This window comes from Cupressus sempervirens, chromosome 4, assembly GCF_028749045.1.
Source record: "Cupressus sempervirens isolate cs-2001-9-10 chromosome 4, ASM2874904v1, whole genome shotgun sequence".
Lineage (NCBI taxonomy): Eukaryota > Viridiplantae > Streptophyta > Pinopsida > Cupressales > Cupressaceae > Cupressus > Cupressus sempervirens.
Genome location: NC_143121.1, coordinates 624,623,436 through 624,649,023, shown reverse-complemented (window position 1 = coordinate 624,649,023; position 25,588 = coordinate 624,623,436).

Below are 25,588 nucleotides of genomic sequence, written 5' to 3'. Positions count from 1 at the left end.
ATTAACTATTATAAACAACAACTAAAATGAAGAAAATTCTTTCATACCTCCGTCAGTGGCTGTGAGCTAGCCACAGCTGCGGCCACTCCACTATCAATAGACTGTCGCAGATGAGGAGGTGTGTCCAACATCATGAGCTGCATATCATACAATACACATTATATCTAACATGAAACATGGAATAAATATAATCAAATGAATTAAATTAACATGAAACAACTGTACCTATGTGAAGCTCATATGATGTCTCTGCTTTGCATCTGTGGTAAAGGTTGAGGGTCCTGTGGAGAACTGATGCACATGCATATTTTTTTTGGTCAGTCCTTAATATGATTACGTAATAAATATATGTATTAATTAAAATGATTAAATTGATACATACCTCAGGACTCGTCGAAGGGACAAAAAATGGGCCTGGAGGATCTCTGCTAGGCCCAGGAACACTTTGACCCTAAATTTTGAACAATGTCAATAAATCCTAATTAATTAATCATTCACTATACATATGAAATGTGATCAAATTAGTAATTTACCTGTGTCTCAATGCCAAATGTCTCGTTCAAGAACTGATCGGTGACAAGCCCATCATCTGGACCATCTCCGACATGAGTGCCAAATGTGCATAGGGATCCACATGAAGTGCACATGTGACCACGACGTATAGAAGGCTCCCCCTCAACTAATGGGCTCATGGAATGGATGAGGGTCTACGTCAAAGCATTAATGGTCCCTAGAGTGCTGGCCTCTACATGTTCCTTCACAACTGAAGGAATAATCACATGCTCACACTGTGGATGGACCACGGCTGCCCTAACTACATTAGGGTCACGACGTGCTCCTGGCCTCTCAAATGATGACCCCCCACCTCTACCCTAGGAGTCTAACATATCAAAATAATTGGGGATCTCCCCAAGGACAAACTCACAATATAATTTCTTCAAAAAATACATGGGGACCTCGTGATTGTTGCAAGGAGGGGCATCAAAAACCATCCACCATCTATCCCAAAAACTATTTCTAATAGCATCATGTATGCACCAATGGATGGGGAATCGTTTAGTACCCTCTCTAACAGTATTTTGCTCACCGGGTTTTCTAAATAATGCACATATACTACCTTTTGGTATTTCCTTTTTTCTAACATCTTCATATGACAATTTATTTGCATAAAATCTTTTTTGTTCATCCCTCTTAGCCCACCAAATATCTAACTGACCACTAACTAAGGCTATCTGAGTGTTAATGGATTCGAGGGATGATGCCAATTGAGCCCTCATTGGATTGGTTTGTTCGGATTCTTTCAACCAAGCAATGATTCCTTCTAATTCAGTTTTGCCTCTCTCTATTTCATTTCTTATATTTTCTTGTGTGCCTAGTAGAGGTCTTGCAATTGGTTCGGGTTGTGGAATTTGTTCTTCTTCTTGAGGAGGGTTTTGGTTTTGGGTTTCTTGAGGGTTTTGATGTTCTTGTGGATTTTTTGGTTGATTATGAACATTTCCTGTAAAAAATCAATTGAAATTCAAATAAATAAATAAATCTAAATGAAATTTGTAAAAACCCTACAAAAGAATATAAAAAACTTACAAAACAATATGAAAAATATATCAAACAATGCAAAGTTAGGTTTATATCACTTACGGCGTCGTCATGGGTGCGCTTGTGGTCTTGGATTTCGTCGACGAGGAGGCATTTTGGCAAATGGTGGTGCAAATGTTGAGTCTTCAACTCGCGTACGCACTGCTCACTGTAGGAGTAGAAGAAAATGCTGATGAAAATGATGGGCTGCGGGTTTGCAGCCCATCATATATACTTTTTATTTTTTAAAAGTGTGTACGTGCTATAGTGCATACACGCTTTTTAAAATAGGAAAAAAAAAAATCTTTGTCACCTTTTTGGCACCACAACTCGGTGCATATGCCCATTTATGTATGTAGATGAATCTCAATGATTATAATTTCATGTTTGATGCTTGGATTATAAAAAGACAAAGTAATAAGAATTTAATGTCACTATTTTTTGGGAGGTATTAATGCCATACCCTATGGTCCTCTAGACTCCTATTCTTGGAAAAATCAAGCAGTCCATGTGATGCCCCTCTCCCAAGTTTTTCCTATCTAATGGATTTCTATAGCAGACCAAGATGGGATTTTTGGTCTATTGGACACTCTTTACTTTCTATCATTAGCTCTTTGGTTCAAATATAATATAATAAAACTATTATCATCTCTTACAATGTTGCTTTGGGTTGTGTTGGCTCTTAAGATTAGAAAACTTCTTCTTACTTCCCCTTATAAAGTCCTTATTTAAGAAACAACATCAAAATTATTTCAGAAGGAATTTTTGGCTCATTGTGATCATGTGAATATCTATGCTCTATTGGCAACATAAGTGACTTGTTTATCTCTTCTCAAAGAGAGCCCTTTCATGGTTTCTTATGGTAATGGTATAGTATATTATTTTATTTTATACCTTGGGTGAGTTTTCCTTCTTTTGATATTAGATTTCTTTTATTTAATATAATTCTTACTATCGAAGTTTCATAATTTTGGAGATCTTATTGGCCCCTAATTTGCAATATCAATGTACAATCTACAATGGTGCTCTAAGTACATGAACTCCTCAATTGGAATGATGTTGAAGATCTACTAGAATAATGTCTTATCTAATTTGAATACCCCTATTTATTTATTTATTTTAATGTGATTGAGAAAACATAATTGTCACTTAACGATGATGAGAGAGAAGTTTGATTACATGGCTCCCTCATCACAACTGTCACTTTGTTAGAATTCTTTAGAATAACTGAGAGGGGGGGTGAATTAGTTATCCAAGTTCTAGATGTACAAATAAAACTTTTCACTTCTTAGTGAACCCATATCCATAAAACATATTTTTCATACATGCACCCATTAGATCATATAATCACTTAAACTTGTAGGTTACTGCCAAATCAACTTTGCAAAAATGTAAGCATGAAACATAACAGATTTAGTAACACATTTGACACAATGATTTTATGTGGAAACCCAATTTGGAAAAAACTGCCAGTAACATGCTACTAATTCTCACTCTTCTAAAGTGATGCCCTATGAAAGGCCAACCTTGTTAAAGGTTACAATGTACACTATTAAAGGTGACCTGGTTAGAGGATTTCAATCACCCTATTAGGAGTGAGCCTTGTTAGAGGACTTTAGATCATTCACTTGGAATGTCACCTAGTTAAAGGATTTACAAATGACTATTAGGTCAACCTTAATCCAAAGAATTTACCCTAGACTGATACAATGATTAGAAAATAATAGTAAGGCTTGATCTGATAACAACTAACAACTCACTTTGTAGATTATAGGTCTCTATTTTAGTCCTCCATTCTACTTACTTTCACACTCTTCAGCTCTCATAGCTTGTTCACCCTTCAAGCATCCATACCCTTAAGCCTTCTTGCCTTGCATACCAATAGTAGTCTCTTCTCTTTGGTCACTAAATGAAGCAATACATTAGACTTGTTTTCTTCCTTAGCTTCTCGCACATGATAGCATTTTCTTTTGACCAATCATCTCTATAAATATAAAATTTACCTCTTTTGGTGTTCATCCTCTATTGTCCATTTTAGGGTGAGATAGGATTAGGTAGGATTCAATGAATCTATCCATCTATTCATTTTATTCCCTTCTAGAAACTTATCTTTCAATCCTCTTTGAATTCACCTCAAGATGATTCATCTTGAATTTTGTGCCACCAATTCATCAAGCTTATCTTCTACCTAGTTCACACAATTCAAGAAATCAAACTTGTCAGCTCAGATTCATCAAATTCATGATCTTTCTCATAATGTTGACACTTAGAATTAACTTTCTTCTGATGCTCATCACATATTGCATTGCTTGGCATCCACTATCAAATCACTCAATACAAACTAAAGTTTACTAGTGGTCGACATCAACTAAACTTTACTTGGATTACATTGTATCACTTGGAATACACTGTAACTTTGACTTTACTCAACTCCAACTAATTTTCTACTCAACTTGCACTAACTTTTCTCAGCACCTACTATGCAGATTATTAAGCTTGGCAGACTCAATTTGTTTTACTTGTTCTTCTAAACTTAATCAGTGTATCCATCCTTTGCAACCTTAAGTAGCTAATCAATGCACTATAATATCATTGTCTTAACTAATCTTTGTACTCCTTTTCCATATCATAACTCAGCCTTTCCTCTAGGTACTATTGTTACCTCATTTGATCAAATCATGTTCATCAATCAAAGAAATGATAGTACTCAAATCATCTAAGAAATTATCTTACCAGCAAGTGGTGGGTTTGACATAAGTGAGAAAATAATGATTGAAACACATTCTCATACTTGTATCAATCTATTTTCAACAATCTTCCTCTTTGGCATTGATGGAAAATGAAACTTAATTAGTACAACCGACAATAATACCAAAAAGAAAATAATTCCTTGTATTGAAATCTCTCCCTTTGTCAGCAACTTTCATCTTCTGTATAGGTTACAAAATTTTGTTCTAATCAATAAACAATCAACTCATACTTATGACCCTCTTTTGATCACTTATTATATCTTCCTATGAGTATATATACCATATTTCTTCTATCTCTCTTGGATTTCTTTCTCCCTATATCTTCTATAATCTCCTCTTTCTAGATTGTTGGATTTCTCCCTTTCTTTTTCTTTCTCTCTCTTTGAGAACAATGCCAAAGAATTTTCATCTTAATATGCAAATATGAACCTTTATAGTTTCTCCCTCAACCACCTAGCTTGTGATTGATTTGTAGCTCCAACTCTTTGATTACTTTAGGTAGCTCCTAAAGTAAGATCCACTATATCAATGTGTAACATATGTCAATCATCTTGTTTGATGTAGGGCACTTCTCATGCTTCTTAAATAGCCTTGGATAGGGGTGTCACCCCTAGATTACCTCTTAGATACTCATAAGCATCCTTAAGTAATACTTTTGTGAAGATATCAACTATTTGTTCTTTTGTATTAACATATTTCATCTTCACCTCTTTATCTTGAACTAACTCTCTCAAGTAATGATACTTGATTGCAATGTGCTTAGTCTTTGTATGGATCACAGGATTCTTTGATATATTTATAGCACTTGTATTATCACAATAAAGTATCACAGGTTTAGTGATTTCCTCTTTCATCCCTTTGAGTAGTTGTTTGATCCATACAATGTTTGTACAATTTACTACAACAATAACATAGTCAACTTCAGCAATAGATTGAGATATGTTGCTTTTTTTTTTCCTAAGAAAAATGCTCATCCACTAGTGCTCTTTCTATCATCAATATTTCCATCCCAATTAGCATCATTGTAGGCTCTCAATTCAAATTTCTCATTTTTCTTATAGTATAGAACATAGTTTTCTATTCCTTTCACATATCTCATTATTCTCTTGATAGCCATCAAATGATTTTCCCTAGGATTATTAGAGAATCTTGCAACTATCCCAATAGATAATGCAATATTAGGCCTATTATGCACTACAAATTGTAATTTTCCAAACATAGACGTGTACAATATTTGATTCACCTCGGAAAAATCATCATTCTTTGTTAATATATGTCATGTCACCATAGGTGTGCTTACTGGCGTGGAATCTTCCAATCGAAAAAAATTTAGTATCTCCTTTACATATTTTGACTGAGTGATGTATTTACCATATTTCATCTAATGTACTTGCAAAACCACAAAGAACTTGATCTCTCCAAATATAGACATTTCAAATTATTTCTTCATTTCATTTTCAAAATATTTACATAAAGTATCTTGACCTCCAAATATGATATCATCAACAAAAATTTTAGATATTAAAATACCTTTTCCTTGCTCTATCTTCAAGTACAGATTACTCTTATCATCAGTCATCTCAAATCCAATCTTCATAAGATAATTATGAAGCCTTTCATACCATGTTGGTTGTTCTATATAAACCTCCTCTTCCAATATACCATTCACAAATGTAGACTTAACATCCATTTGATAAACTTTGAAACCTTTGTATGCAAAGTAAGCGAGCAAAGTTCTTACTCCTTCCAATCTTGCAACAAGAGTGAATGTTTCTCCGTACTCTATCCCTTCTTCTTATGCATATCCTTTACAAACTAATATTTCCTTTTTCCTTGTGACTTCACCAATTTTATCTAACTTGTTTCTATACACCTACTTGGTGCCAATCACATTTTTATCTTCTAGTCTAGGAACTAGAGTCCATGTCTTATTTTTCTCAATTTTTTCAATCTCTTCTTTCATGGATTTTCTCTAGCCCACATCTTCTGAGGAATCATTCACCATTTTAGGTTCATGTATGCTAAGAAAACATGTATCATTTCTCAACTTGTTCCTTGCCATTGGTCTTGCATCTTTATCTCCAATAATTTGTGTTGCAAGGTGATGCCTCTTGACATATTTTGACAATCTTGGTTCTGCTATGTTTTTCTCATTTGGTCTCTCAACTTCTAAATCAATGTGTACATCTCTATTAGGTAGTTCAACATCTCTTTCATGTACACTAATCTCAGAATTAGAATGTGCCTCAACTTCATTCTATAACTTGGCACCTAAATGTAGCTCAGTTCTTGAATGCAACTCAACATTCATAGTATGTGACTTGGTAGTCACTGAAACTTCTTGTTGATTTGCAACTTGATTTACAAAATCTTCATTAGTAGGCATATCTTCATAAAAATATACAAATGATTTGTATTCCTCTAGTTCCTTCATAGGTTTAGCCTCATGTACTTATGTATATTCATCAAATTTCATATTTGCACTTTCCACAACCTTTTTTATGTTAGTATTTAAACACTTTTAAGCTTTACTTCTTGTGGAATAGAAAAAGAATATACCTTCTTCACTTTTTGCATCAAATTTACCACTACTAAAATCCTTGAGAATATAAGACTTGCTTTCAAATACCTTAAAATATTTTACATTGGGTGAGTATCCATACCATAGTTCAAAAGGTGTTGAATGAGTATCTTTCTTGACTTGCACATGATTCGTGGTATAGATAGTTGTACTTACAACTTCTCTCTAGTATTTCAAAGCAACATTTTTCTCCATCATGAGTATCCTAGCATAGTCAATTATATATTTGTTCCTCCTTTTAGCAATTTAGTTTTGTGGAGGGGTCCTAGGGGTAAATGTTTATCTTTTGATTCCTCTGTCATTACAATACATCTCTAACTCATTTTATGTAAATTCTTCTCCTCTATTAGATCTCACATATTTCATACTTTTACATGTTTCCTTCTCAACTCTTGCTATGTACCACTTAAACATTTGGAAAGCATCAGATTTCTATTTTAGAAACATAACTTTCATCATTCTAGAATAATCATCAACAAATAGCATAATATACTTATCTCCTTTATACCTCTGCACATCAATTGGTCCACACAAGTCAATATGAATAATCTCCAATATTCCATTAGAGTTATGAGTCTTACTCTTAAAACTTGACTTAGTCATTTTTCCTAACTGACATTGTTTGCAAAGTATATTGTTAGGTTTCTTCAACTTACACAAACCTCTGACTTTTTTCATGTTACTGATACTAACCAAGTTATCAAAATTAACATGACATGACCTCTTGTTCCATAAGCACACATCATCAAATTCTACAACTAAAAAAGTAGCATCATCCATATCAAGATAGAATAGATTAACTCTTGTTTGATCACCTTTTCCAATTAGTTTTCCATCAATATCATATAGCTTAGCAATCTTGTTCTCAAACTCAACCTTACAACCTAAACTATTAAGTTGTGACACACTCAACACATTATAGTTAAGTCCTTCAACATAATAAGCATTGTCACATAAAATATTTTATGTGAGTTTGATAGAACCTTTTCCTTTTATCAGACAGGGTGCATCATTGCCAAACTTTACACTATTTCCATCATAATAATTCAAGGTAATGAACTTACTTTTATCTCTAGTCATGTGATGTGAAAACCCATTGTCAATGATCCATCTATCATTCTTGTTCTCACAAGACACTAGTGTAGCTACCTCATCAGAATTAGAATCATCCTTTATTGAAAAAATACACCACTTCATCACCATGATCATCAGATCCATCTTTAGTTTCTTTTTCAACAATGTAGCAAGACTTCTTTCCTTTATCTTTGTAATCTGTGTTGTCTTCATCTCTTCTACTTTTGTACTTTTCTCCACCTCTATAATTTTTCTTCTCTGACATCTAATAGCAATATGATTATGACCAACCTCATTACAGTTGAAACACATGATAGGTAACTTTCCTTTGAATATTCCTTTACCTCTATGAAATCTCCTTGCTATTAGTGCTTCAAGTTGTTCTACATCTTCCTCATTTGTGTCACTGTCACTAGAAACATATTTTACCATTTTCTTCTTCTTCTCATTAGGTTCCTTCAATGATAGCTTGGCTTTGAAAGTAGATTCAACATTGTCAGATTTGAAATTATCAAAATTAGATAGCTCAAAAGTAGTGAGCCTACATACCAGACCTTCAAGAGTTAGATTAGAACCTGGTATGCATCTTAGTTCTTGTATTGTAGAAACTCTAATAGCATAGATGGGTAACAATGTTCTCAAAAATTTTCTTAGTACAATCTCATCGTCTATCTTACCATTAGCTCCTCTTATTGCATTAACAACATATTTTATCCTAGAACAATATTGAGCAACATTCTCACCTTCTTGCATTCTCATATCATTGAACTTACCTCTAAGAATTTTAGATTTGGCTCTTAGAAAATTTGTGTCTCCTCCATAAATAGTGTGAAGAGAATCCCACATTTCCTTTGCATATCACAACCCTTGATATCATTGAACTTGGCATAACTTAGGGTAGAGGTGATCTCCAACATTGTTTGGTTATGTTCTTTCTTCTTTTTTAGAACTTTAGCAATTAGTGCTCTAATAGGATCAACATGCTCTATGGTGATGGTTGATTGTGCATGATCTCCAAGACCTCCTAGGTGTAGCTTCATCAAAATTTTCCATATAGGGAAGATATCTCTATTAAGCTTGGGTACTTCTCTTTTTGACATCTTTATCTTTTTCTTCTAGTACTTTCAAACTAGTCCTCTTAAGCAGATGACTTTGATACCAACTCTTGGAATACTTTAGAATAACTGAGAGGGGGGGTGGATCAGTTATCCAATGTCCAAATGTACAAATAAAACTTTTCACAGATTAGTTAACCCATATCCATAAATCATATTCATCATGCATGCATCCATTAGATCATACAATCACTTAAACTTGTAGGTTACTGTCAAATCAACTTTGCAAAAATGTAAGCATGAAACATAATAGATTAAATAACACATTTGACACAATGATTTTACATGGAAATAGAATTTGGGAAGAAACCACCAATAACATGCTACTAATTCTCACTCTCATGAAGTGATTCCCTATGAAAGGTCAACCTTGTTAAAGGTTACACTGCACACTATTAAATGTGACTCGGTTAGAGGATTTCAATCACCCTATCAAGAGTGAGCCTTGTTAGAGGACTTTAGATCATTCACTTGGAACCTCACCCAATTAAAGGATCTACAAATGACTGTTAGGTCAACCTTAATCCAAAGGATATACCCTAGACTGATACAATGATTAGAAAGTAATAGTAAGGTTTGATGTAATAACAACTTACAACTCACTTTGCAAATTACAGATCTCTATTTCAGTCATCCATTCTACTTGGCTTTCACACTCTTCAGCTCTTATATCTTGTTCACCCTTCAAGCATCCATAACTTTAAGCCTTCTTTCTTTGCATGCCAATAGCAGGCTCTTCTCTTTGGTCACTGAATGATGCAATACATTAGACTTCTTGTCTTCCTTAGGTTCTCACACATGAAAACATTTTCTTTTGACTAGTCATCTCTATAAATAGAAAATTAAGATCTTTTGTCATTCATACACTATCGTCCATTTTAGGGTTAGATAGGATTAGGTAGGATTAACTGAATCTACTCATCTATTCATTTTATTCCCTTCTAGAAAATTCTCCTTCAATCCTCCTTGAATTTTCCTCAAGATGGTTCATCTTGAATTCTGTGCCACCATCTCATCAAGCTTATCTTCCACATAGTTCACACAATCCAAGAAATTAAACTTGTCAACTTAGATTCATCAAATTCACAATATTTCTCATAATGTTGAGACTTGGCATTAACTTGCTTCTGATGCTTGACACATACTGTGTTTCTCAACATCCACTATCAAATCACTTGACATGAACTAAAGTTTACTCCTGCTTAACATCAACTAAACTTTACTCAACTTACACTATATAACTTAGCATACACTAAACTTTGACTTTACTCGGCTCCAACTAATTCTCTACTCAGCTTGCACTAACTTTTCTTGAGACCTACTATGCAAATTGTTAATCTTGGTAGACTTAATTCATTTTACTTTTTCTTCTAAACTTAATCAGTGTATCCATCCTTTACAACCTTAAGTAGAAAATCAATGCACTATAATATCATTATCTTAACTTATCTTTGTACTCCTTTTCCATATCATAACTCAACCTTTCCTCTAGATGTTATTGTTACCTCATTTGATCAAATCCTCTTCATCAATCAAACAAATGATACTACTCAAATTATCTAACCAATTGTCTTATCAGCAAGTAGTAGGTTTCACATCTATGACAAAATAATGATTGAAACACATTCTCATACTTGTATCAATCTATTTTCAACACACTCATACCCTACACTTGGCAAAAATTAAAATAAGTGATAAAGGCTCTCCTTTTTTAAAATAATAAAGAGAAACATCCAACATATGCCACATACCAAAACCATCACATCACCTTATTTCCCTATTCTTTGGTGGAGTAGTGGTATGGAAAAAAATGAAGTACATCCCCTTGCTATGGTTGACAATTTTTGTGCCTGTATAGCCCTTTCCCCTTTGGTGGTGTATAGGTGCACTAAATCCTTAAACTCAATATATTAAAACATCCTAAAAAATCTAATGCAAGTAGAGAGGTGTTCTACCTATTCTTCTTACAACTCTTCCACTTGGCTTCTTCCAAGCTTTACCAAGCATATCACGATCAATCCTCGAGGACTCTCACAAGGCTAGAGATCAAGTGGTTGGCCTTCTTCTCATGCCACACTCACCTCTTCCTAGTGTCCCTACCTAGATCTTCACAAACAAAAACAATTACCCTCTCACCACACAACACCTCCACTCCCTTAAACCCTCTAGGATCTTTCACAAACTTTATGTAGGGTGCTCCCCATAATACTATAAACTCATAATAGAAACAAAGAAACAACAACAAATGAAAGAACAAAATATGGACTTCTTATTTGTGCCACAAATGTAAAATTTAAGAATTCATAAGTACAATATGCTAACCCACATGGGCGCCTTCAGTACAATAATTTGCAAGACAAGCTATGAACTATCACCCAGAGTTGTCCTAGATAATGTTCAGGCCTTTCTTAAATAAGCAGTTTTATGCTGCTTGGGAAGGTTCTAGATTCTCAAACTTAATAGCTAGGGTTGATAGACCCTGACAAAACATATAGAGTTGGCCAAATACATCTTTGACAACTATTTTAGAAGTTTCGGGTAGTCCAACTTTGGAAGGCCATAACTCATGAACCATTGCTCCAATTGGCTATTATAAACACTTTTTGAAAATGCCAGCTCGTGATCTACAAGCTCAAAACAGCATTGGCACCCTTCTATCAAGTTTTTGGACCTCATCCGGGCACTCTAAGGCCTCCAATGGTGAGCCTAGAGATTTTGCTACAAATTGTTCCACTAAAAATGTGCAATAACTTCTCTGATACTTAAGCTAGAGCAATGAGATTTTTATGGTATGATTATATCTCTAAAATGAACCTTCTTGCAGAAAATGAGAACATTCTAAGCTCATATGAAAAATTTACTAAAAATATCAAGTTCCCATTAATAGTAACCACCTTGTCCACTAGTTCTTATTAAAATAGAAAAGACTGAAAATAAAATATTTTTGGGTGATGCAAGATTGCCCTTACACCTAGGATGCTCCTACATCAAATCTCCACACCTGAAATGCTTCCAAGGGCTTAATTAACCATAAACAAAGTGATTTCAAAAATTCTTAGTGTTCCATGCACCTTAGTGGGCTCCAAACACCACTTCTAACAAATTGACCTAATGAGGGCTCTTCCTTGTAGCCTTATCTTAGGATTTTTGACCAAGAAATCAAAATGTTTCAAAAAAACTACCAAAACTAAAGGAGGATTCAGATACCCAATACTGAGCTCTACTAAACTTCAAAATCTTAAGCTTTCAATTGTTCATTAAGGTATTCGAATTGTACGCCATAATCTAGGCTAATAGGCCTAAAGACACACTGAACCCACAAACTCACAAAACCCTCAAAGAACTTGGAGAAATGAACTTTCCTACACATTTATCTTATCAAGAGTGTCCAAACTTTTGACTTGTGGGAACCTAGCCATTGTGGAGATGACTAAACCTTTAAACACTAGCCTTGATGAGGGTTTCATTACTATTTTAAAAAACTACTTCAAACCTCCATTATCTTGGCTACCTAATCAATGAATTCTTTAGCATCCCATGAATGACAACAATCCTCCACACACCATGCAGCTTATACACAAGCCTCTATTATGTTTCTTGAATGTTGATACCTTTTATTCTTCATGTAGCAACAAGTATCTTATAGACTCTCGACCAACTCCATTATAAAGAGTAGGGGTATGGTGTCAACCTACAAGATGGAAACCTAAAACAACAAAGAAAGGTGAGTCTTGGAATGTTAATTCATCAGTCTTCTCAATAATCTTTCATTTGTATCATTAGTAGTTGATTATTTATTGTGTTTATATGAATGATTTATGATTATTTTCAATTCAATTTTTAGTTTTTGTTAATTTTGGTGTATCTTGCAATTGCTTTGGGGTTTGTAGCATTTCTAGGTGAGTTAAGCAACCTCTTCTCACTTTTTTGAAAGTTTGGTTTTGGTTTTGATTTTGTCAAATATTTAGACATTTTAGATCAATTGAATTTGATTTTGATTCAAATAGATGGTTCATGTAAAGTAAAGCTTACACAAAATTGTTTAATAAATGAGATTCTATGAAAAAATTAGTGAAATTCATTCATATAAGCTAAAACACGAGTGTACTATTTAAGTTCAGCCTTAAATCTATTTATGCTTTTGTCAATATTCTAAATTTACATTTTCTGATGCATCATTAGATTGGAGGGTGTATGTTTTTCTAGATGTTGATTAACTTATCTACATGTATTTTTTTTGACATTTTGATTATCAAGATAATATAGATAATAAAAACAATATGTTTTGAAACCTATCTAAGCATTATAGATAAGCAAAATAAAAACTGATCAATCACTACTTTATAGATGGTAGAAAACGTATTATTTTATGTAAATACTAATAACACCTTCAATTTCAATGTTTTTAAATTACATTCAGCAAGGTATCATTGAATTTGATTATGTATATTTTTTAATGTCATAATTGACTATATTTTGTATAATTTGTTTTGAAACTTTGAAAAAATAGATCAGTGTGTATATCACATTATATAATCAACATGTATATTACATTATATAGGTCAAATATTAGGCAGTGATTTGGGGATTAATTTTGAATAGCTCCCCTCTTTTGGAGCTTTGATGTGGCATGTACTCACTTTATAACAAAATTGCTCATTTTTGGCAAGGTTAGCATATTAGCTATATTTTGATTGCTTATTAGATATCTGCACTACATATTTTAGGGGTTGACGTTATTCTAAAACAATTGATTTTGTTTTCAAGTTTCATTTAACTAGTAAACAAAGTTATTACATTTTATCTTTTGTGTTTGTATCACACTTTGATGATGCAGGTTGAGGTCAATGGTAGTAATGCAGCCCCTATTTACAAATTCTTGAAATCAATTAAAGATGAATTTTTTGGTGATAACATAAAATGGAATTTCACTAAGTTTTTGGTTGATGTAAATGTAGTTGATAGATATGTACCCACAACATCTCTATTGAAGATTGAGGTACTTGAAATTCATGTTTTGTTATTTTGTCAATTTGTTGTATGAAAATTACACTTACAATCTTTTCAAACTAGTTTTATTTGTTTGATGACACATCTTATAGGAATAATGGCTAATATATGTAACCTTATGTTTGCAAGAAGATATCAAGAAACTATTGAGTATTTCATAATGCACTGATAAAATATGTTATAGCTATTCTTCCTATTTACACTGAATGTAAGAAGCAATAATTTAACTAAGACATGATTCTATTATGCCCATACAAGACAAAATGGATTACTAGTTACCATTCATAGTACATAATAATATTTTGCAATAATTGGAGAGTGCTCATGGCTCATTTTTTGAGTGTTGTTGTTTGATACGACTATCTAGTTTAGGTTTGTCATGATTTAGATTTAGGATTTACATAATGCAAATTAAGCTAGTCATGGCTATAGATTATCATGGTTTTGTTTAATTAATGAATCTATTCTCGTTAAAGAATTAGAAGAAAGAAAACCTAAGTTATTTTTCTTAAATGTCTAATGAATCTTGTTTATAATCATTTTGAATCCACTATAGTCTACCATTGTATTTTCTTTTGTATGTTCTACATAAAAAAGTCTTATACCATTAGTTCTTTTTTCCAACTTACCAAGAATGATCACTTCATAATTATTTCAATTTCCTCAATGATATGCTTAACTGTCTTTTTATAGCTATGTTGAATAGTTTCATGATTATTCAATCTATGGTCATGTTACTTGCAGGTATGGCTTCCCATTGTATGTATAAGTTTAGAGGAAGTTGGGCAAGGTGGGGGTGTACTAACTCTAGACTTATTTGTTGATCACTTCTTCATCAGCTTGTAGCCACTGTATTCCAAGTTCTTAATTATTTTCCTTATTTTGAAAATGAAATATTTTATTTAAGATTCCTTATAAGTTTAAGATAGAGCAACATATTATAGAAGTCAACTTCCCCCTATTTCACTTGCCTTTGAAAACTAGTCTTCAAGTCTCTGTATCATTTTCGGTTGGGTAGTATGTATTAGTGAGTAGATATTTGATGTGTATATGAACAAGAGTAAAATAATAGTAAATGAGTTATTTTTTCCTACAATTTAGGTCTTTTTTTAACAACTCAAATAGAGGATGACACAGCTAGATTAGGGAAAATGTGCTTTACGATGGATTCTAAATTGGATATGGAAGTTATAGTCATATACTAAATTATTTATCAATTGGTCAACTATGATCAACAACACATATAATTAGGAGATGAAAGTACAAAAAAAATTGAGGAATAGGTTGTGCGATATCATCACTTTCCACAAAAAACTGATGAAGAAATTAAAACTTATCAGGTCAACATGATTAGAGGAAATTGACCACCTCTACTCAAAGTTGCTCCACATGAACCAATATTTTTCATCTTTACACAAAGTGTACCTTGCCTTTGTGACATAAATACCATACTTTTACTATTCAACATACCAATTTCCAAAAATGATGGCTTCATCTAATTCAACAACTTTAACCTTACCATTTTCAATTGAATTTTGTTTATTGTCCATGGATAATTCATTGCCTTTGCATTAAGAGACTCCAATTCTATACTATCTGTGGTCTTGCATTGACCCATAACCATCTTCTTGTCATCATGAACCTCTACTGCAACTTCATTCCTCTTATTGCTTTTCAAAATAGTGCTTGTTTTCTGCACTTATTTTCCACCAAAAATTGCTTTATTGATTCAAATTTCGTACATCACAACACCAACAACCTTCCTAGGTTGAAGAACATTCAATTTATAGGACAAACTTCTAGACCTTACATATTCACCTCTACTTGTTCAATCAAAACACAACTATGATTGTTGACCTTCCAAGATTGCAAGAAAATTTGCATGACACCTCTTGCAACTTTTCAATATTTCCAAACAAATGAATTCAATTGCCTACCAAAACTTGATAAATCATGCAAGAACTCTAAAAAATATAGAATTAAATATTTTTGGTCAACTCATAGCATTTACCAATGTTGACTGACCTACAATTTGCCCATAGGCCTTATTACAACATGCAAGAAATTTTCCTAAAATGCATTCTAGGATGTTTAAGATTGACTTATTGTCATGTGTCAACTTGGATACTTATTAATTACCTAATCTATTCAAAATTTGATGTTTGGCCATCTTGTTTAGCACCTTGGGCCCTTGCACCACTACCCAACTTTGGCTTTTTGTACATCAAACATTTAAGAATTCCAATTTTTTGGAAGATTTAACCATTTTGAGTTTAATTGAACCTTGTCCAACTCTTCTACTTCTCCATCTTTCATTTCTACAAACTATTTCTTTTTGTTTATGTGATTAGATTTTGGGAGGTGATACTTGTAATAAAATCTTTGGCTTCTTCTAGCTTTTGTCCTTGCATCCTTGCCAGTTTCCTTAACAACAAATCTTCAACCACAAATAATGAAATTTCATGTAAGTGGACAACTTTTCATTGATTATAATATGGGTGAATTTGAGCAAGGTGACCAAATTTTTCTTTCAAAACCATATGTGCAGATATAAACATTAAGTACAACATGTCCAATATTTTTGTAGATATACACATTAATTAAAACATGTCCAATAATTTTGTAGATATATTTTCTTGTGAAGATAGACCACATTTGGCAATATGAACCCAAAACAAAATAATGTGACAATTTATAGATTATGGTCTCACTTCCAAAGAAATGTTGATAAATGTAATTGTCCTTGCAAAAAGTGTAAGGGCTTAAAGAATCAAAGAATTATAATCGCAAAAGTCTAGAGTCATTGTAGGAAACATGGTCACATTGAAGGGGGCCACAATTTTTGTCGATTATTGAATGTGGATTTCCAACTAAAGGAACATGGAGGGGTGAATATCCAAGTTGAGGATAACACTCCCATGGAAGATGATGATGATGTGCTAGAGGACGTGATTGAAGAAGATGGTATTGGCATAGCTAATGAAGATGTTCATGATGATGGTACTAGTGCATATGATAATGATGATAAATATGGTCTTGATATACCTATACTTGAGAAGGCACATGAGCCCCTATATGAAGGCTCCCAAACAACTCTTCTCTCTATTATAGTGTTGTTGGTGAACTTGAAGGTTATCGATGGTTTACTCAATGTAGCAATGTCATGTATGGTAAGGTATGTCATTTTTGTCATCTTTAATGTTAGCATACCATTACTATTCATTATATTAACAATTCATATTTATTTTTGTAGATTGATAGGTGAGTTTGTGTTACCACCATCAAACATTCTTCTTCATTCATGCTGAGAATTATTTATCATTATGAATCAAATTGGAATGAAGTATTAGACAATACATGCATGTCCCAATGATCACATTCTATATCATAAACAACACGAATTTGCAATAGAATTCCTTGATTGTCATATTAGTAGATATCAATCATATCAAATAAGAAAACAGGTGCCTCACAAGGTTCCTTGGTACATTCCCATTATTACACATCTTAAACAATTATTTAGGTGCACTAGCTTTGCACAATTTATGGATTACCATGCATGCAATAGAAGTCAAGATAACATGATGTGAGTGCTTGTAGATGGTTTTGCATTTAAAGAGATAGAAAAAACATGGCCACACTTTAAAGAAGAACCTCATAATCTCAAGCTTTCATTGGCAATGAATAGTGACAATCCATTTGGAGATATAAGATTTGTTTACTCAATGTGGCATGTTTTTGTTATTAACAATAACATTCCTCCTTGGATTTTCATAAAGAGGGAGCACATAATGTTTTGATTAAGTAAAAATATGTTTTAAAGGACCCAAAACCTTTTACATAGGAGCAAGAAAATAAAAGCTTAAAAACCCAGAAGAACTGTGCATCAACACCAAAGAGAAGAACAAGCTAAAAAAAGTACCTAAAAATAACAAGCTGGAAAAGATACCAAAAATAAAGCAAAAAGATAACACAAAACAAGCTACAAGATCTTTAGTAGATCTGTTACTCGATCTACAAGGATATTCATGTTTTTTTGCAGAAGCCTTTCGATCATCTATTTCTTTGGCTTTGACACCCTCTATCTTTTTCAATTTGGCCCTAGTGTGCTTGCTAGATCCTTGGTCATTTTTCATTTCCTTGGAACCTTGACCTTTCCCTTGTTCAAATTTATTTAGGAGTGTGTTAATTTTGTATATCATAGTCTTTAGAATAGAGAAATTCTGATTAGCAAGGTTCTTAACCGTCTTCTCCATTTTAAACACTCTATTATCTAGACCATCCAACTTTTTGTGGAAATCTTTGATCAGCTAATTCAAAGCTTTGTTCTTGGCTTCTAGGGGTGTAACATGTTTCATAATATTCTTAATCTCTTTAGCATTACCAATCATCTTAGAAATTTTATCAATATGTTGGCCCAGAGTTATCTCCCCTTTAGTAGTTTTGTTGAGTTGGTCAAATTCTCTTAAAATGTCCTACATCTACTACTACAAACTACTTATGTCCTTCTTCATAAGCCCCAAATTTTCAAATATCCCTTTCAAAAACCCCTAGTCATCATTGACCTTATTATGATTAAGGTCATCCTCATCCTCGCCTACATTATCTCTTTCATAATCAGTCTCCTCAATCCCTTTTGCATCCACCTTCCCTTGACAAAGTGCATTTTTCCCTTTTCTCTCCATCCTCTTAATTAGAGGTTCATCATCAGAAGGTATGCTTGAAACCATGTCCTTATTCTTCCCCTTATTTTTAGAGACCTCACCAGGAATACCACTTTTCCCATTGCCCTCTTCTAGCTCCTCTTCAAAATTCGTATCCATTTTAGAATCAATCTCCTTAAGCTTCCTTTTCTTCCTAGATGAGCTTTCGGGGTCAGAATTTTTCCTCTTTTTAACCTTAATCTCTACAATCTCATCTTATGTGTCCTCATCAAAGCCCTCATCCTGTTCACTCCCATTCGTCTCACATTCCATAATTTTCTTATTGTAATAGGGTCTATCCACTTTTTTTTATTTAACGAGGTTCATAACTAGTACCATTAATCCCTCATGACAAGCATGGTCTACCTTAGGATCATTCTGAATAGCTAATATTGTATTACCCAATGATTTCCAAAGGTAGAAGGGAAGATTAAGCCTAACCCTATGCCTAAAATGGTTTACCAACATAAAATTGTACCCAAATAGCTTATTAATGTGGCCATCCAAAGTTAAGTATTCAATAACCATGAACATGACAAACCTCCAAGGGTGAGATATAGAACAAGGGCTAAAATAAGAATTACCAATTTTAACCAATATGTTCCACTCCTTTTTCATTTTCGCAAATTCCTCCATAGCCCAATCTGAAAGCTTCCTGTCTCTATAAAAGTTGATCCCCTCTATGTCAAGGCTCATAGCTTCCATAATGATGTCCTTAGTAACCTCCATTCTTTGATTACCCACTAGAATGCTCCTATCCTTCCAAGTTGTAATGAATTGGCAAGTAATAGAAGGGTTTCTACCCTTAAGCTTCTCCATAAAACCCATAAACTTCCCATGTTCCAAAATTTCCCAAATCTCCATCTTTTTTCTCTAGTCCTTACAACTACTTGGTTTGACCCTCTTTATCCTTCCTTCCATCTTCTTCAATCTATTGTGGATTTTCACAATCTTAGGATACACATTCAAAAACAAAATCCTAGTATCGATATCAAAGCAAAGGAAATTGATGAATAAACATGCCCCCAATCCATGTGGAAATGAATGAAAAGTCCCTACCAATCTAATCATAATCTGTGACACCCCAATTCTACCCAAGTCATAATTAGTCCTTATTTCCTTATTCATCATTAATAAAAATGTTTTTCCTACTTCTCACCTTATCATACTCAATCAAGGATATTCCCTCAAAATGGATATTATCCTCTTGATTCCAAATCACATTCTCACCACTTTTGCAAGCCACATTCACAGCCCAATCAACAACATGGTTAGTTTCTCTATAGGTATGAGTGATGACACAAGTATGAAATGAATTAATTAAACAAATGGCCTTACAAATAATATTATGAATTTTTCAAGAAGGGTTGTTAATTTTATTAAGACAATTAATAATATTGAGGGAGTTCCCCTCTAGCCAAATCTTGTCCACATTTATACTCTTGGCATAGCTAAGACCATAGAGAGCAGCACTAGCTTTGACCACATGATTCATTTGTTCCCCAATAGGGATGGCCATTACACCCAAATTGTCCCCATTTATATTTCTAATGATGACACTACAACCCACCATCCCTGGTTTTTCCTTTGAGGCCCTATCAAAATTAATCTTGCACCAGCCCTGAGGAGGGCAATCCCACCTAGCCAAATTCCTAAGGTTATTCCCATTTTGAGAAACACTTAACCCTTCCAAATTCCATTTTTAAATCACTTTTTCTTCCCAATCAGTCGAAGGTGGATGCCCTTTCCCAACCATCCTAATATTCTCAATCACCAAATACTTAATCTTGTAAAACAACTGGACAGAGTTAGTCTCCTTACCCCTAAACACCCTATCATTTATTTCCTTCCACACTCCCCAACAAAGAAAAGGGAGGATGAAATCTCAAAGCTTCATAATCAACATATTACAAGTGGGAGACTTCCATCCTTTAAAGAACTCTTGAATAGTAAGGATGGAGACCCAAACCAAATCCATCAAACCATATATCCTTTCCCATAACCTTCTAGTATAAGAATAGTGAATAGTCAGATGATTAACTGACTCTTCTGCTTCCTTGCAAAGATAGCATCTGTTGAAAAAATTCATACCTTTCTTCATCAAATTATTAGTGGTTACAATTTTATCCTGCAAAAGAGTCCAAAAAAAAAACTTTAGGGTCATTCCTTTATACCAAGCTTTAGCCCAACAAGGCACCTGATATTCCTTAAAAGCATTGGCATACAAAGAAGAAACATAGAACAACCCATTGGAATTATATTTCCATATTAATGTATCATCCTTTTGAATTAAAAAGACAACATTTAGGATTTTTTTGAGATCATTAATATTGATATCCACTCTATTGAGATTAACCCATTTTTCCTCTTCCTAATAATTAGCAACAAAAATTCCAAATAGGTTCTTGCATTGATCCATAAATCAATTCCACCTCTTATTAGAACTGAGGGTATGATCAAGAATCCAAATATCATCCCAAAAATGAATAGTCCTACCATTTCCAGCCTTCCATCTAACTCCTTTATTTATAATCTAATTATTTTTTTGAACATGTTTCAAGATTTTAAAACCCCCTTGGGAAACCTCATTACTAAGGAAGAGGTTAAACCCACGATTCTCCCTATTATATTTATCATTCAAAATGTCTCTCCATTCTCCCCCCTCTTGACGCCATCTCCAAATAATCTTAGGAAGAAGAGAATCATTCATAGATATAACCCTTCTAAGACCAAGCTCTCCTTTGTTGATAGGCATGCAGACTTTATCCCAATCTTTTCTTCTTGTCCATACCCATCCATAAGAATTGTTTCTGAATTTTCTCAATTGTTAAAGCAAACTTCCTAGGAATCTTAAAAACACTCAAAGCATACAAAGGAAAATTTTGTAATGTGGATTTAAGAACAATTACCTTAGCAGCCTGGCTAAAGAAGGATCCTTTCTAGCTAACTAATTTATAGTGGATTTTTTTGATCAAAGAGCTCTAAAAAGTCTCAAGAGGGTCGAGCTAGAGAGGTAAACCAAGATATGAGCCCGAAAGAGTACCAATCTCATAATCAATTATTCTTTTCATTTTAATTTATCTATTTTCATTAAAATTGATAATATAAGTCACACTCATAGTCCAATTTATTATCTGACCAAAAGCCTACCCATAGTCCTCAAGAGCTTTCTTAATGTTTCTCCCATTTCTCATAGAATTTTCTCCCATAACAATCAATTCATCCACAAATTGTTGATGAGAGAAAGTAAGATAATTAGAGGAAGGTCCGAGTCCAAAAAATTCCCCCAAAGTAACCATTTTTTCTACATATATACCTAAACATTCAACCATAAGAATGAAAAGCATAGGCAAATGTAGATCTCCTTGCCTTAATCCATGAAAGGCATGGAAGAAAGGTGTTGGAGAGTCATTAACCAACATAGAGAAGGTGGTAGAGGAAACCAACAAAAGGACCATCTCCAAAAATATCTTATTAAACCCGAAAGCTTCTAACCCACATTTCAAAAACTTCCAGTCCACCCTAGCATAAGCTTTTGATAAGTCAAGCTTAAGAAGGAACCACTCTTTCTTAGATTTAGTGAGGAAATGGATATTTTCATGCACTGTAATTATAGAATCCAAAATCTTCCTACTAGGAACAAACCCATTTTGTTGTCTACAAATCAAATTAAGTAGAAAAGATAAAATTCTAAGAGTAAGAACTTTGGAAATAACCTTGTAAAAAGACTTACAAAGACTAATTGGTTTGAAATGATCCAAACAATCAGCCCTAGGTTTTTTGGGAATCAAATCTAGAAAGGTACCATTAAATCCCTTTAGGAGTTTCCTAGACCCAAAGAACTCTTTCACACCATTAAAGATATCCTCTTCAATGATGTGCCAGTAGTTATGAAAAAAGAGGAAAGGGAAACCATCCAATTCATGAGCTTTGTCTCCTTAAAGGGAAAAAATTGCCTTAGTAATTTCTTCATTATTGGGGATAGTAGTAAGTTTTTTATTCTGTTCATTAGAAATGCAATTTGGGATACAATCTAGAAACACCTTTTGCTTGTCCTTATCTAGATTGGAATCACCCTCCAATAAGTTACTAAAAAATTTCATGGCTTCCCTTTTAGCAGCTTCATCATCATCAGTAGGAACCCCATGAACATCAAGCCCAGATATCTTGTTTACCATTATATGCTTCAAAGTAGTCATATGAAAATATTTAGTATTTCGATCCCCCTCAAAAAAAAATTTCTTCTCATCAAGTATAGGGTCCACATCTTCTCAAATCTAAAGGGATAGTTCTTCTTACTAGTAATAGGGTCAGCCAAGAGAAAAATGGGGTAGTGATCCAAGCCTACTCTCACTTGCACAGAGATGGAAGATTTATACTTCAAAAACTAGTCATTACTAATAGGGGCTCTATCTAACCTTACTTGGATCAAGTCCTTCCTTGACCTTCTACTAGTCCAAGTATAATCTACCACATGCAAGTCCATGTCATGCAAAAGATGACTATCAATAAACTTCATCAACTCCAATCAGCTATCCAAATTGGTCTAGTTGCCTCCCATCTTCTTGTTCACTTTCAAATTTGTATTGAAATCTCCCATAATAATCCAATTTTCATCCACAAAATTCTTCCTTTGATTAGAAAGAGCATCCCAAAGCAATTTCCAAACCCATTTAGAGTCGGGAGCATAAATGTTAGTTAAAACCCAGGAGGTTCCATCCTTTTCATTAGAAAATCTAATATTCATCATATTCCTATTCTGAGATATAAGTTCCCTGGAAATATAGCTATCATTCCAAAAAAAATCCATGCCCCCTAAGGCCCCACTAGAGTCACCCCCAAGCACCTTGCCACTTTTAACTAGCTTATTATCCCTAATCATATTCTTCACCATATATTTCTTGTGAGGATTATTTAATCCTCTGATATTCCATGATATAAACTTCATTTCTTATGGAAAGATTTTGAGTCTAAGATAGCCCTCTGACTACCATCTACAATAAAAAAATTTGTCTCCATAATTCTTTTTTGCACATTAGAAGGTCTCCCTGCAGATGTAGGGGGTATGCCAACATCCCAAAATTTGATACCCTTCCCAACTAGAGTGAAAGGTAGACAACTATCTTTGGCCTTGTTACTCTTGACATCTCCTTTTTTAGTACTCTTTCTATTTGGAGTGCCAATATGTGTAATATCCCCTATCTTATTGCTCCTCATTTTCTTAATCACCAAAGCATTCTCTTTTTTCTTTTTAAAGCAAATCTCCTCCTTTTTTTCAATCTTAACAGCTTCTTATCCCCCATTGCAATCCATACTTCTTTAGAATCTTCTTCCTCAACCATCAAGGCTTTAGAAATATCTTTAGCATCCCCCCACTTTTGGTTTTCATCTATAGACAATACTTCTATAAGAGGCTTCTTCTTGACATGAGTTTCCTTTCCCAAAATAGTACAATCCTAAGTTGCAGAAGAGTCAAATTCCTTACTATTAGTAGAGGAAATACTACCATCTTTTGAGAACTCTTCAATCTGAATCTTGCCATCCTCTACTTCTCCCACCTTAATGGCCATACCCTCATACACAAGGCTATCCTCTAATACTGAACTTACAACCTCCTCTACTCAAATATGATTTAGAGGTGTCTATTCTTGATTCTCAATTTCTTCAATAGGAGTCAACTGTGAAGAAACCACCTGATCATAGACCATGGACTCCAAAGTCACCTTATCATTTCTCACACCCTATTGAAGAGGCTCTTTCACATAACTAATTATCTCAACACCCACCATATCCTTAGTTCCTTTGTGAACCCATATTTTCTTAGTTTTTTTCTGGGAGCAATTTAAAGTCGAGCATTTCTTTGCCCAATGACTTGAGTTTTTACAATGAAATAAGGCAAAGGGGATGGATTCATAGAGCAATCTTTTGCTACCATACTTGTAGTTTAGATTTGAGTTAAATAACCTCAGGGATATTGACTCCTTGAAAAATCCCTACATAGATTCTAGCATAGGTTAATCTCCTTCTAGCAATTATAACTAGGTCCATGGATAGAAGTTCACCAAAAGCATTAGCAATACCTTGAAAAAAATCCTCCATCCAAAACTCCAGAGGCATACCTAGAAGTCTTATCCAAATAGGAGCTTGAACCATTGACTCATCATAAGAATTTTGATTTGGGGACTATTTTTGCAGTAACAAAGCATGCTTACCCACAATCCATGGACCATTACATAAGATTTCCCTTTTATCTTCCTCACATGAGAAGCTAAAAGATAAGCATCCTTTAACCATGGTCACAATGTCCACCTAACCTTTCAAGGCTCATTTCCTTCTTATAAAGGCACAAACCACCTCTATATTTGGTTTGGATCCTAAGAACCTCCCCACAAAGGTCAAATCAATTCTAGAAATATTCCTATCAATAATTTGATCCAATATCTCCAAAATAATCGTACTTGGTTCAGATGGATAAATATTCTTAACCAAAGGAAAAGAGGAATTACCTTTTAGCTTGCTAACAAACAAACTTGACCACTTTTAGGTAGGAATATTTGTAGACCCTCCTATCTAGGACCCCCCTAGGTCCCCAGTTGTCCCACCTCCATCAGAATCCTTCCCATTTGCAGTGTCCAATGGTGTATCTCCTTGATCTCCTTCACCAGATAGACCTACACCATTGCCATTCCCATTTGAAATTTGAAATCCTTTCTCGCTCACCACAACCAACCCTCCTGCTCTAGCCATTCCCATTTTGTATGAGGGAGCACATAATGTTGT